The following is a 12,985-nucleotide window of genomic DNA, read 5'->3' on the forward strand; positions in this document are numbered from 1 at the left end:
GTTTCCTACTATCTACTGGAAGAGAAATCTTGATTTCCTCTGATGGTTAAACCAATTTGAAATTCCACATATTATGGGTATGGAGGATTTGAATGGAAAGGGAAAACTTCACCCCAGATATAAAATAACAAATGATTACAGGGAGGGCATCGGTCAGCTAATTCAATCTTGGAGTCCTCCCTCATCATCAGGACTGTCACAATCAAATTTCAAGCACTTGGATGAAGTTTTTAAACATATAGAGATTCTGTTTTGAAAACTGTTAAGTGTATTGATTCTAGATTTCTTGCTGGCAGCTAGAAAGAATCTGAATATTTAACATTTGAGTTACTCAACTAAAGTACACGTCATTGAAAAATGCCAATTTTTCATCTTGATCACTTCACCAATATTAACAGTGGAAATTTTCCTCAGACAGAGAAATAAATTATTAATTGATGTGTGAACAGGTTTGTGTTAAGATACCTATAGATGTTACATTGTTACTTCTCTTTAAGATTTGAGTTCAAAGGGAATGAAGTACAAAAATATGGAAGTTTTGCTAAAAATTAAGACGGCTCTAAGTAGACTTCAGCAGAAACACTGAGTTTTGAGGCCCCTTATCAAAGAAACACTATATTGGCATTGGAGACAGTCTAGAGAAGGTTCATGATGCTGGTACCAAGTATTGAGGATTATCTTGAGGAGAAGATGTGCCTGGCTCATTAGAATACAAAAGAATGACAGGTGACCTTATTGAAATATGCAAGGTTCTTAGGGGATTTCACAGGGTAGGTAAGGTAGATTTCCCTTGTCAGGGTCTAGGACCAGAAGGCATAATCTCGGAATGAGGGGTCACACATTTAAGACAGTGAGATAAGGAATTTCTTCCCTCAAAGGGGAGTGAATTTGTGGAATTCTTTACCACAAACAGCTATTTGAGATTGTTTGTGGTAAAGTAGTGATAAGCTGTTGCTGCCACACTAAAAATTACTTTTAAAATCAACACTGTTACAACAACTGAATCATGTCCTATCACAGAAGAAATACAATAGAGCTCAATAACATTACCTATTTGTGTGATTAAATATATTAAATTCTGAGAGACAGATTTTAAATAAATAAGGCAATTAAGATTATGGGGAAAAGGCAGGAATGTGGATTTGAGAATATAATATTAGCCATGATCTTGTTGAATGGCAGACCAAACTTGATGTGCTGAGTGAGCTACTTTTGCTGCTATGTCTTATGATTGTAGTGGTTCTGTTCGCCAAGCTGGAAGTTTTTGTTGCAAACGTTTCGTCCCCTGGCTAGAAGACATCATCAGTGCTCTGGAGCCTCCTGCGAAGCTCTTCTTTGATGTTTCTTCCGGCATTTATAGTGGTCTGTCCTTGCCGCTTCCGGGTGTCAGTTTCAGCTGTCCGCTGTAGTGGTTGGTATATTGGGTCCAAGTCGATGTGTTTGTTGATGGAGTTTGTGGATGAATGCCATGCCTCTAGGAGGCATTCCTAGAGGCATGGCATTCATCCACAAACTCCATCAACAAACACATCGACCTGGACCCAATATACCAACCACTACAGCGGACAGCTGAAACTGACATCCGGAAGCGACAAGGACAGACCACTATTAATGCTGGAAGAAACATCAAAGAAGAGCTTCACAGGAGGCTCCAGAGCACTGATGATGTCTCCTAGCCAGGGGACGAAACGTTTGCAACAAAAACTTCCAGCTCGGCGAACAGAACCACTACAACAAGCACCCGAGCTACAAATCTTCGCACAAACTTTGATGTCTTATGATCTTATCAACAGATTATATCTGAAGATTCATATTAAACTCAAAACTTTACCTCTGTTTCTCTCTCCACAGATGTTGCCAGCCTTACTGAATTTTTCCAGTACTTACAGACTCTGTGCTGTTGATTGAACAGTTAGTTGTAACTACGACATTAAGATCTAAAAGGTTTCTTAAATTTAATGACTTTTAAATGAGTCAAGTTCTAGAAATGCTAGTGATAGCAATCCCACAGTAATTTAAAAATGCAAGCCCTGAATGCAACCACACAGTTGACTAGATAAAGTTTCTTTGCTGAACAATTGAAATTAAAGTTCATGTAGGTCATCAGAACAGCTCTGTCAGCATAGAGTCTGTGCAGGCAGTAATAATCCTTACATGAGGGCAACTTCAATTAAGCAACTTGTCAAAAGTTTGCATTTTGTACGTGTTGAATAAGTTGTTGTGGTTCTGTTTGCCGAGCTGGGAATTTGTGTTGCAAACGTTTCGTCCCTTGTCTAGGTGACAGCCTCAGGTCTTGGGAGTTTCTTGTGAAGTGCTTCACAAACTTTGAAGTGTTGAATAAGCAAATAACCTGGCTGCACTTGATTAAAAACCTTTTCTTCAATACCTTGTATAGTTCTCATTCTATGAAAAAAGTTATATCCTTCTTTTTAGGATACTATGGTGTATTACATTCCATTATAGATTTAATGATTGTACCACGTAAAATATTTATATTTCTTCTAACTGGATTTGCATAGAAAAAAAACTCACATGGATTTTACTTTTCCATGTAAAACCCATTGGTTTCCAACATGCAACCTCAAAATTTCAAGTACTCAGATATATTGCTTCACTAACTGTACAGCCTATTTTAGTATTCTTCCCATCATCCTTGACTTGTGCAATTTTGAATGTGCTTTATTCTTTGCCATCTCTTGATCCTTTATCATCAGTTCACCTATCCTCCTTTTGGAAACTTATTTGTGTAATTTTATCTGCAAGAATAATGCTTTTCTGCAGGTTTTCTAGGGAATGTTATTCCCTAGACTATAGACTTCTCTCAGATTGCTCTGAACACTTTGGTAAATTATATGCCATTAACGCAAACATTCCCAAAAGCTTACCATACCATTATATGGCCATATGATATGGATTCTCAATAATACTACATTCAAAACCATATGAAAGGATCTATATTAAGATCTACTAACCCTACTAGACTGTGATCAGTTAGTATTTTTTGCACCAGAAAAGCAGTAATCAGACATGTCCAGACAGAATCCAATGAGTGTCAAGCAGGCAAGTAACAGCAATATGAACTACTGTTTAGATACCATCAGAACATTCCAAAATAAAAGTAATGATAAGCTGTGGCTTCCACACTAAAAATTACTTTTAAAATCAACACTGTTACAACAACTGAATCATGTCTTATCACAGAAGAAATACTATAGAGCTCAATAACATTACCTACTAAACTAGCAACTTACATTAAAAAAAGCAAGGTCAGATTGACAAAAGAAATTGGCTTTTTGTGAAAAGCATATTCTTTGACATTTCAAATGTTCAATTGTAACATTATTAGGACATTTAAGAAATTTACATCCACTCATGCTGGTTCTGCAGACTTCTAGTCTCTAAATACTAGGATTACACCCAAAAAGATACTCTCCTCCACTGGGAGCAGAGTGCTTCCCATCCTAGAAAACAAACTATCAAGGTAACATTTAACAGCTTCTAATTCAATTAGAATAATAATCATCAGTCTATGATGAACTTGCACTGAGGGAGTAAGTCACCATGCTCTTACCAAACGATAAACAGCTCTTTCATTACAGAAACAACTGGTGGTAGGTTAACCTGAGGGTAACCATGGAAGAGGTTTATGGTAACCCCAACTGGTGCCAGAATTGAACCCTTGCTGTTAGCATCACACTGCATCATAAACCACCTATCGAGCCAACTGAGCTAACTGACCCCCTTACCAACCTTCTCTAGCCCCTAGAAGAAATTAAAGTATTTTCTAGAGTGGTGCCTACATCATCCAGTGCATCAGCCTTCCTACTATGAAACCTCTATTGAGATTTTTCCCTTATAAAAAATTGTTGATATGACTTCAAAAAGCTCCTGAGAGAGAACCTAATGCTGTCTAAACAGTGGCACAGATTTTCCTATTAGAATAATTGTGAGGCTAACTCTGCTACCAATACATATGCAAAAAAGATATTGCAAATTTAGGTATGGATCACTTGTGTGGTTAAATTCAAATACCTAAGTATTTAGTCAAGTTTTACTAAGTCCCAATAGCTTCTGGAAAACAGTGCTTTGCTGCTGGCCTCACAATTGAAATACAATGAACAGCATTGCTGTTTTGAATGCGCTTCTGAAACAGCAACTGATGCAAACTAAACTGACCACTGAATATTGAGTTTCATCTATTCCAGTCAAAGCATTTTTTTAAAAATCAACATTATAAATTTTATTTACAGCCAACTTCTTTGCCATTGAAAATTAACCATTACAAATATGGAGTTTTGTTCCTTCAAGTTTGGATTGATGAGAATGCTTAAAAATGTATAATCGATTAGTTCTAAATTTAACTTTTTCATCCCTTCTTTTCCATCTAATATCTGACCTAGAACATAGAAAAGTACAGCACAGAACAGGCTTTTTGGCCCACGATGTTGTGCTGAGGTTAATCCAAATGTAAAATATAGTAACTTAACCTACGCACCCCTCAACTCACTGCTATCCACGTGCATGTCCAGCAGTTGCTTAAATGTCCCCAATGATTCTGCTTGGTAACACATTCCATGCATTCACAACTCTCTTTATAAAGAACCTACCTCTGACGTCTCCTTTATGCCTTCCTCCTAATATCTTCAAAAACCTACTCTTCTGTAAATCTTCTGAAACTGAATTCCCACTCCAGAATACTCTCCCATCTCAGTTCTGCACTTGCAATTTTTCTAACCTTTCATCTGATTGACTAAAACCTGAGACCTGACTGGTTTCACTTAGTGCCTTGCCAACTCATCTTGTCGTCCTTAGGGAAGGAAATCTGCTATCCTCAACTGGTATGGCCTATGTGATTACAGAGCCACAGCAATGTGATTGACTCTCAATCTGCCCTCTGAAATCAATTGGCGAGCAACTCAGTTGCAACAATCGCTAAGAAGTATCACAAAGAAATGAAATCAAACAGACCACCTAACATCAAATTAGGTACCGGAGACGACAATGGCAAAACCAGCCCTGAAGAGACCTCCTTACTAATATTTGGGGGCTAGTATCAAAATTGGAATAGCTATTTCACAAGACTAATCAAGCAACAGCCTGACAGTCATACTCATGGAATCATACCTTTTAGATAACATCCCAGACACCATCATCACACTATCTAGATATGTCCTGTCCCACTGGCATGACACACAAGAGATTGTGACACAGTAGTATACAGTCAGGAAGGAGTCATCCTGGGAGTCCCCAACATTGGCTGCTTGCTGATTACCTTGTAGGGTCCTCCATCTGATGAACTAGTACTCCTCCAAGTTGATCAACACATGGAGGATGCACTGAAGGTGACAAGTCTGCAAAATATACTCTGGATGGGTGATTTCAAAGTCCTGGTGTGGCTCGGCAGGAATACTACTGATTGAGCTGGTCAGGTCCTAAACGGCAAAGCTGCTACATTGGGTCTGTGGCAGGTGGTGAGAGAAGCAACAAAAGGGAAAAACCACACCTGACCTCATCCTTACCAAATTGCCGATGGCAGGCTGTGCAGTCCTGACAATCAGTCACGAATGGTGGTGGACAATTAAACAACTTACTGGAGGAGGAGGGTCTACAAATATCTCCATTCTAAAATGATGGAAGAGCCCAACACATCAGAGCAAAAGGCTGAAGCATTCACTGCAATCTACTTCCAGAGTGGATAATCCATCTCAAACACCAGCAGTGGCATCCTTCCTCAGTCTTAACCAATTCAATTCATTCCATATAATATCAAATTTGCACTGGCTATATGTGGGAAAAATTTGCTAACCCACAATCAGCCCACAAAAGCAAAATTGACTACTGCAAAAGGTATGGGCCCTGACAACATTCTGGCAATAATATTTGAAGGCTTGTGCTCCACACCTTGTCGATCTCCTAACCAAGGTGTTCCAGCAGAGCTACTAGACTAGCATCTACCTGACTATATAGAAAATTACTCAGGTATCTCCTGTGCACAAAAAAAACAGGACAAATTCAAAGCTCCCAATTATATGACATAATACAAGAGCAGAAATAAGTAATTTGGTTCATTGGGTCTGCTCTGCCATTTGATCATGACTGATATGCTTCTCAGCTGCCCATCAGTTTACTGTTGATCATCAGTAAAGTGATAGGTGTCAAGAACTATTAACAAGCATCCTTTAGCACTAACCTGCTCACTGATGCCCCACTGGACTCCACAAAGTCTGTTCCTTATTACATCCTTGGTTCAAACATAGACAAAAGAGCTGAGTTCCAGGGGTGAGCTGAGAATGACAGCCCTTGATATCAAGGCCACATTTGACTGAGTGCAGCATCAAAGAGCCCTAGCAAAACTGAAATCAATGGTATCAAGGGACAAATCCTCCACTGGTTGGAGTCATACTTGGCACATAGGAAGATGGCTGTCAGTTGTTGGAGGTCAGTCATCTCAGTTCCACGGCACCTGTACAGGAGTTCCTCAGGGTGGTGTCCTAGGACCAACCATTTCCAGCTACTTCATCAAAGACCTGTCTTCCATCAAAAAGACTGAAGTAGGGACATTTGCTGGTGATTGCACAATGTTCAGCTTCAATCATAACTCCTCAGATACCGAAGCAGTTCAGGTTCAAATGTAAAAATATTCGAACAATACTCAAGACTTTGACTGACAGGTGGTAAGTACATTTGGACCACACAAATGCCAGGCAATGACTATTTCCAATAACAGACAATCTAACCATTGCCCCTTAACATTCAATAGCATTACCATCACTGAATCCCCAACTATTAGCACCCTAGAGGGTTACCATTGACCAGAATCCCAACTGAATTAGCCACATAAAAAGTGCTTGCAATTTCAGATCAGACGCTAGGAATAGTATTGCAAGTTACTCTCTTCCTGACTCCCCAAAGCTGGTCCACCATCAATAAGGTATAAATCATAAGTGTGATGGAATAGTCTGCACTTGCCTGGATGAGTGCAGTTCCAACATTACTCAAGAAACTTGACACCATGGGGACAAAGCAGCCTGCTGGATTGGTACCATATCTACTAACATCCCCACTTTCTCCATCACCAATGCTCATAGGAGCAGTGTGTAAAATCTACAAGATGTAGAAATTCACAAAAGATCATTAGACAGCATCTTCCAAGTTCACAACCACTACCATCTAGAAAAAGTACAAGGACACAGATAGCAGGTTCCCCTCCAAGCCACTCACAATCTTGACTTGGAAATGTCACTGTTCCCTCACTGTTGCATAGTCAAAATCCTGGAATTCCCTCTTTAAAGGCATCATGGGTCTACTTACAGGGATTGCTTCAGTTCGAGGACCACCACCTTCCCATGGGGAACTAGGGATGCACAATAAATATTGGTTAGCCAAAAATGCCCATGTCCCACAAATGAATTTTAAGAACTGTTCGTACCTTTAGCAGTTTTCCACAGAGTGAGTAAGAACCCTCAATCACCTGAATTATTAACTTACAGCAAATACCCTACTGTTGTAAGCACTGAGTGTGTGTGCTGGAAAAGCACAGCAGATCACGCACCATATAAGCAGGAGAATCGACATTGAGCATAAGCACTTCAGCAGGAATGTTGCAAACGTTTCCCCACTAGTTTGAGAAAAGGCAAATGTGAGGATGTTAATTTTCATTGATACCTTGTTACAGGTGTAAATAAAGCAATATGGGTAATTATGAAAGGAATATTATAAAATCCAATTCTAATATTGTAATTCAAAATTTGAATTTAAAATATTAGGTTTTAAGCAGCAAATGTGATGGAAGTGAAAGAAAATTTACAGAATCTGTCACAAAGAATCAGGTGTTTTTAAACAAATGCCTCATAATAATCATTTATTTTCTTCTTTCATTGAATATGGGTATTTGCCAAAGCCAGAGCTTGTTGTCCATGTACTGAATGGCTTGGGCCATTTCAGAAAACATTTAAAAATTGACTAGATTGTTGTGTGGCTGGGGTTTATACATAGACCTAAGGTCAGTAGATTTCCTTCCATAAAGAATATTTCAATAATGATTTCATGGTTATTATTGAGACAGAGGTGATTCTATAATTCCAGATTTATTCCATCAGCTGCCATGGCAGGATTTGAATCAACATCCCAGAGTATCAGCCTGGACGTCTGGTTTCTAGACTAATGGACAATACGAATAGACCACTATACCCCCAGAATTCTCATCTGAAAGGCATTTTGTTTCAAGATCTTTTACATTTTAACCCCAAATTACTTATAAATAAGTCCTCCAGAAAAAAAATTCAGAGCTTCTACATTTCAGTAGAAATAGTCTATGATCAATGAACATAAGGAAAAATTCAAGCTGCATAATGTCCTCTCCTAGATAGTACTGTATAAACAATATACTGTATAAAGCAAGTTAGCTGCATAATGTCCTCTCCTAGATAGTACTTTCAAGATTCCTAGATAGTACTGTATAAACAATTCTAATCAGCTAAAACCCAACAATTAATAAATATCATATTGAAAATCAATCTCATGACTTTCTATTCAAGGAAGCAAATTACTCAATGACATCCATTTAAGAAATCAGACCAAGGACTGTTCACATCCAAGACCTAATCTCAGGAACAAAAATCCCTCGGAATTTACATAGAACAGATTTGTTTAGTGTTACAATAGTGTCTAATATTAACTGTGGGAAAGCACGTGCTAAATCAACAGTATCAAAAAACAAAACAAAAAGATGCCAGCATATAATTTATTTTCAACATAAATCTAAGATCCTGTAATAGCCTACCATTGATAATAATCACATAGTTTACAACAGCTGTCACATTAATGTAGCTATTTTAATACAGAACCATCTGCTGATATCAGGTTTTCAAGCAGTGAAATGTATACGCGGGAGTCAACAATGAAGATGCATTGACATTGTGTCTTGTTTAATAATAATATTCTTCTTTATATTTAGTCTTTATGGCGTTTCTCTTCAGAAAATTACTGGCCAGCTTGTTTTCAAAGTAGTAATCTGAAAAATAATTCCACTGATTAGTATTGTACAAAATGGATTGCTAACTTTATCTTTCTAAAAATAATTTATTTGTATGAACATTTATGGTTAAAAAACCCATCAGCAGGGTTCTTCAGATGCATAACATAGTACACAAATATACAGGATATTCCTTCAGAGCAATTGGTTGATTGAATCAGTAACTCACATAACATTTAAGCAGTATGTAGATATTCACTTGTGATGCAATAGCTTTCAGGACTATTGGCCAAGAGCTGCATAAGTGTGATCAGATCTCTGTTGACATGATGAGTCAAACAGGCTCCTTCCATGCTGTAAATTTTTGAGTGCTCATAAGTTCATATCAAAAACTCTGTGCAATAATGTATAGTAACCATCTGAATAAACAAGTTTGATTTTGAAAAATTTTGGTATACAGCACTACATTTTCAATACTATGCAAAATTCATTTAGTCTGAGAATTTTATATCCAATAATTTTGTAAATAATTTTCTCTATTCCTTTTGACCAGACTTGATTTTACTCTGCTCAGCAAAAGTACCACTGCTTTTCACAAAAGTTCTGATATTTATTTAAAAATTAAAATGATAAAGTCACCATTCCTACCAGGCCATATGGCTGCTCTCTCATTAGAGAGGTGGCTGGTGGTGGTTTAAGTTGAAGGTCACCACACCTCACGCAAAGGGAAAGAGGTTGAGAAGGACAGGCTTTCATAGTAACCTCAACCAGTGTGGAAACTGAACCCATGCTATTTGCGTTGCAAACCAGCCATCCTTTCAACAGAGCTGATTGCAGCAAAGACTACATTTGGCACAGCACCCACTCCATTCCTATGATCCAATGATTTACTTAATGTCAATTCTGGTGACAGCAAGAGTGCTGCAATGAGCTTCAGTATTCTTAATAAGGTGATGAAAAACCACAGGTCTCTACCCTCTTGCTAGCCCATTGATTCTACAAATTTAAAATAGCACTACTCAAAAGAATGGCAGGATTACTCTCATGTGGTCAGTTGAATAACTTACCTGCACACAATCCATCATCCAGGAAGAATGGTCAGCTCAGCACATCAACTATGGAACTGTATCCTAACAAGGCCAGCACATTCATGATAGTCAGGATAGGAGGGTAGAAGAAAAAAATGCACATTGTAATTTTTAAAAAAAGTCAATTAGAGCTTAAAAAAATGTCAAAGGTCACAATAGATAGCTTCATACTGAAAGTGATTGATGCACAAGTCAGAATGAAAATGATCGCTGAGTCGTTTGACAGGCTAGAAATTGACAATGATAGACTGACTAGTTTGATTGGTAAAGACAACTAGCAGATAAAATATAATGCAAAGTGTAAAATTACTTTATTTGATAGAATGGTGGCTCAGTGGTTAGGACCGCTGCCTCACAATGCCAAGGACTTGGGTTCGATTCCTTAGACTATATGTGGGGAGTTTACACATTCTCCCCATGTCTGCATGGGTTTCCGCCAGGTCTTCCAGTTTCCTCCCACAATTCAAAGATGTGCAGTTTAGGTGAATTGGCCATTCTAAATTGTCCTTACTGTTCAGGGATGTGTAGGGTAGGTAAAGCTAGAGCAATAGGGTAGGGGAATGAGACTGGGTGGGTAACTCTTCCGAGGATCGGTGTGGACTTGTTGGGCCAAATGGCCTACCTTCCACACTGTAGGGTTTCTCTGAATTCTAAAGGATTGCAACAGCAGAAAGATTGGGGATATATGTGCACAAAACATTGATGGTGAGAAAGTAGTTTATAAATCATTGTATAAATAGGGCTTTATAAATAGAGACATTGTCACACTTGTACTTTAAGTTATGATAAAACTATGCAACAAACTCGGTTGGCCTCAACTGATGTCCAATTCTGAGGACCACATTTCAAGACAGATGTAAAGGCATTTAAAGATGATGCAGAAAAAAATGTGAGAATGGTTTAAAGATGAGGAATTTCAGTTAGAGACAGATCGGACAAGCTGGAACTGTTCTCCTTGGAGAAAGATTTGATAAAAGGTGTTCAAAATCATGAGGAGCTTGGTCAGAACAGATAGACAAATTTTGTCAACTGACAGAAGAATCAAAAACTAGAGGCACCGATTTAACCTGCTCAATTTAAAAAAAATGACAAATGGTTCGGATTTGAAATGTCTTAATGTACAATTCAATTGAGGTCTTCAAAAGCCTTTCGTAAAAAATTTGCAGAATTACCTAGACTTGGTAGGGCAGTGGGACTAGTGGAGCAGTTCTGGTAGAAAACCAGCACAGAAATGACAAGCCAAATGGCCTCTTTCTGGCCTGTAACCATTCTATGGATTCTAATTTCAATACTTAACACAGAAACCACACATCTTCATATCTGAAACAGACAATTTACTATACTTCAGAAATATCCTCAATTAATATTCTAAAAGTTTCAAGATAACCTTAATTTATATAGACTTAAAATTGATTCAGGTTTTTTAGTTAGTTCAGGAAGGTAACACATTCTTGTTTTTGACAGCAGAGAAAGCAACTTTCCAGCAGCAATTACATATCATTCTTGTTGTTTTTATAATACCAAAAAGAGAGAATTGAAGTCCAAAGAGATATTCAAAGTGCTTTCCACATTTATGGCAATCCGACTTCAAATAAATTGAGAACGCTTTTTGTTGTTCGCTGGTACAGCATTTGAATATTGCTGAAAATTGAATTTTGTAAAAGCTTGTCATCTTGTACTCATGAGGAAAATTCACAAGCAGTACTCATGTAAAAGGAAAGCAACATTTAACTGAGAAGCAAAGCAAAAATCTTTGTATTATATTTTGACAACTTACAGCAAAAAACAAATATTCTGATTTAAGCCACTGACAATGGAAACAACTGTGGTTTCAAATAAGATCCATACAACTCACTGGTCCACAATCTAAGTGCAAGGTCACCATAAAATTGAACTTGGGAAACCATAGGTTTCATTAGACACTTTTCGATGGTTTTTGTACTGATTAGGTCAGATTTGCAAAGGACCTAACATCACAAATTGCTAGGATCAAGGTGAAATGGTGTCCAATAACTTGTGGCTTCCCATAAATAGGCTTAGAGAAGAGAATCTAACATTAATTATTCAACTTTGAAGCATATCCACAATGAAATGTCTGAAGTTGAACACATGCACTGCCACCCCAAGACTGACAAATGACAGCTGCGCAGACTTCACTCTTACTTTAGCATTCCAATTGGGAACCTGTGTCATGTTCAGATGTCAGGCTAAATGCAAAGGAATGCATTTGGTCACTAACCATGCTAATCCACTACTTTATTAATTTCAAAATAATGACAACTGAGACAAAAGCGTTTCAAAACTATTGCCTATTGCTGGCACAAAATATCAAATTACTTGCCTTTGGTTTTCACTGCTCTGCTCAGTCACAGGACTTCATTATTTGTAAATAGAAAAGTATAAGTTATGGCATCACAGACTGATACAACACAGGAGACCATGCAACCTTCAAATAGTTCTTTGACAGTTATAAAATCAGTATCACTCTCCAAATCTTTTGCCATTTATTTGGCAAACATGCATCCAATTAGACTTAAGAGTTATTCTTGATCCAGGAATGAAGGAATTGAATTGGGAAATTGAATTGAATCTAACATTACTACCAATTACTTTAAGCCCTCTGTTTAGGGACTCTACTGCCAATGGATTCAGTTGTTCCTTTATTTACTCAAACAAAATCGTACATCACATCGAGTTGCTCCAATTCTGCTTCTGTTAGTTGCAGATGAAGCTGCTGGTAGGAATCACAACCAAGGCAACGACCCACCCTAATTGACAGCTAAGGTGCGGCTGAAGATTTGATATCTCAGGGACTCTAGTTATAGTCAGTCTGCAAAATACTAAGCCACCACTCTCCAGACATCCACCCCAGAACAGACTCCCCACCCAAGTCCCCAGACTACCTTCTCATCAACCCCACAAC

This window comes from Hemiscyllium ocellatum, chromosome 14 (assembly GCF_020745735.1).
Source record: "Hemiscyllium ocellatum isolate sHemOce1 chromosome 14, sHemOce1.pat.X.cur, whole genome shotgun sequence".
NCBI lineage: Eukaryota > Metazoa > Chordata > Chondrichthyes > Orectolobiformes > Hemiscylliidae > Hemiscyllium > Hemiscyllium ocellatum.